We start from the raw sequence: 2,618 nt of genomic DNA, 5'->3' as shown, positions 1-2,618 counted from the left end.
ACAGTGAGGAAATCAGCTGCCAGTAACTTGAGGTCAAGTTATTGTTATGTGCTAGGGTCTTGAGTCCTCAAAGGCAAGTAAGAAATACTATAATAATAGTAGGAACTTCAATCCTCTATTTTTAACAATGCATGGATTGTATAGACAGTAAATAAGAAAACAGTGGGTTTGGACAACATTATAGATGAAATGGGCCTAACAGACAAATATAGAATATTTGAACAGCAGCAGAACAGACTTCTCAAAGGTATATGGAACATTCTCCATCATAGTCCATATGTTAGGCCACAAAAAACAATTTCAGCAAATTTAAGAAGACACAAAACCTCATTGAAAGAAATGAAAGGAGACCCAAATAAATGGAAAGATAGTCCATGTTCATGCATTAGAAGACTTTAATATTGTTAAGATGACAACATGTCCCAAAGCACTCTACAGACCCAAATGCAATCCCTATAAAAATTCCAATAATCTTTTTTTCAAAAAATGGAAAGGCCAATCCTCAATTTATATTGAGGTTATGTATGAGCTCAACAATGTGGACTTCTCTCCACAGCCATCTTGGCTGTAGCTGCTGCTGAGTGCCCAATCTGCCAGCCATAGAGAGCAGTACTAAGCCTCCATCATGGCACCAGTTTGATTGCATTGGACTGCTTCCACCATGGAAGGGGCAGCACTTTGCTCTTACTGGGACAGACACTTTGGACATGGATTTGGTTTCCCCGAATGCAATGCTTCTGCCAAAACTATCATCCTTGGGTTTACAGAATGCCTTATATACACCATAGTATTCCACATAGCATTTCTTCTGATCAAGGAAGTCCCTTCATGGCAAATAAAGTGCAACAGTTGGCCCATGGTCATGATAATTCACTGGTCTTACCTGTGTTCCCCGTGCTTCTCCCTTGTGTCTCATCTCTGCACTCTTCTGGTTCAGGTTCTAAGCCTCTCAGGCATGGCCAGAAGAGTATATTTCAGATAGGCATCCAGAACACCGCTAACGGTGTTTATAACCTGGGTTAACAGAAGTTCCATCTGGTTTCAGAAGTTCTAATTACCCTAAAGAAGGCAATTTCCACATCTATCACAATAACAACAGCAAACTACTCTAGAAAAGCAAGGGAAGTGAGTAATATGTTTATTGGAATTCTTTTGGATCCTGTCATCTCTTCACAGAGTGACAACTAAAGTTACAGGCTTGCATTCCCTCACTGAGGGATACCAGTCAAGCCACTCCTGGATGAGCGGATTGAGAGAAACAGGCTCAGGGCTGTGCGGGTGTATGCATCCTCATCTCCTTGCCTTAAATCCAGCTTTTCCATCTCTGAGTTCATAGACTGCCGTGCGTATTTAGATGGGACTGGCAGATAAGAAGCTGGGATCTTAGTCATGCGTGGTAAGAGAAGCCAGCAAGCGGAGGCTGAGTGCAGGGCCAGGGAGGTTAACTCATCTAGGAGGAGGGTACTCGTGGATGATTCTCTAAAGGGTATTTAGTGAATTGGGAGTTGATCCACTTGTATTCGTTGGTTGGGCCAACTGCAGTAACCAAAGTTTCCAGAATGTATAATGGCTCAAATACTTTCAGGTTGACTTTCAGTTCCAAGAAGAGTTCAAGACATTTCAAGTTGGTGGAGAACAATGCTTTGCACAGGCATTCAGAGAGCCAGGATGATAAGCTTTGCAGTTTAAAAAACAAATGAAGTATAGTTGATTTACAGTATTGTGTTTTAGGAGCAAAGTGATTCAATTATTTTTTTTTCCTCAGATTATATTGCATTATGGGTTAAGTGAAAGGCGTCATGAATTTGGGTGCCATCCTTGTGCAGGGGCCATGCTAAGCTCTGTATCAGACCAATTTTTAGTTTATGTACTGCTAAAGTGAGCACAACTTTGCCATTTTAAATAAACGACTTTCAAGGTTGCCCTGGAAGGGGAAAGAGGCACATACAAGGTTTTTATGAGCTAAACTTGGAATACCATGTCTCACTTCCCTTTGGTGAAACTGAATGATACTGCCACATCTAGCTGAAGGAGACTGGATTATGTGCCCAAGAAGAGGAGATGAATTTGGTGAGAACCAGCAGCCTTGGACACGGATGTGTCCAGCGGGCAGTGTTGCGGTGTCTGGAGCAAGGCAGCCGGAGCTAAAGCCAAGATTTTGCTGGAATTCAGACAGGAAGCAGCATTCTGTTAGTGCTGTTCTGCCCAGTCTGAAGTAAGATGTTAGCCAGCCACAGGCGTGGAGATAATTTTGGTGGTGGGACTGTTATGGATACTAGTGCTTAGGCCCTGGAAAACAGGATGGGAGGGCTCCTGGAATCAAGTAGAGTGAGACTTCCAGACCTGAGCCTCAGGAACTAAGAGTCAGGCCCAGGTTCGTGCTGATATTGAAATACAGTAATATGGACAGAGATTTGGGAGAAGGCTTACATATGAAGGCTTACCTTGGGAATTCTTTGCCTACGACAACAAACCTAATCCCAGGAACCCTGCTTGTGAGCCTCAGACTGTCTGGGTCAGGCTTGGTTCTGGGACAGTTTGGGGAGGGTCCTCCCCCTGAAATTTTCTTTAGCACTGTCTTTTCCAGAAGGGCACTCACATATGCCCTTTAAAGAGTT

General features: G+C 43.1%; 1 non-coding gene across 1 annotated transcript; it reads right to left on the bottom strand.

The window, feature by feature from the left end:
• Window positions 1-1,781: 1,781 nt before the first annotated feature.
• LOC122673097 lies at window positions 1,782-1,886 on the bottom strand. Its single transcript, XR_006334588.1, has one exon. It is a non-coding gene; the product is annotated as a U6 spliceosomal RNA (small nuclear RNA).
• Between the last annotated feature and the right edge of the window lie 732 nt (window positions 1,887-2,618).

Source organism: Cervus elaphus, chromosome 16, assembly GCF_910594005.1.
Source record: "Cervus elaphus chromosome 16, mCerEla1.1, whole genome shotgun sequence".
NCBI classification, from domain to species: domain Eukaryota; kingdom Metazoa; phylum Chordata; class Mammalia; order Artiodactyla; family Cervidae; genus Cervus; species Cervus elaphus.
The sequence above is the reverse complement of the archived record's forward strand: the minus strand, read 5'-3'. Positions and strand labels throughout refer to the sequence as shown.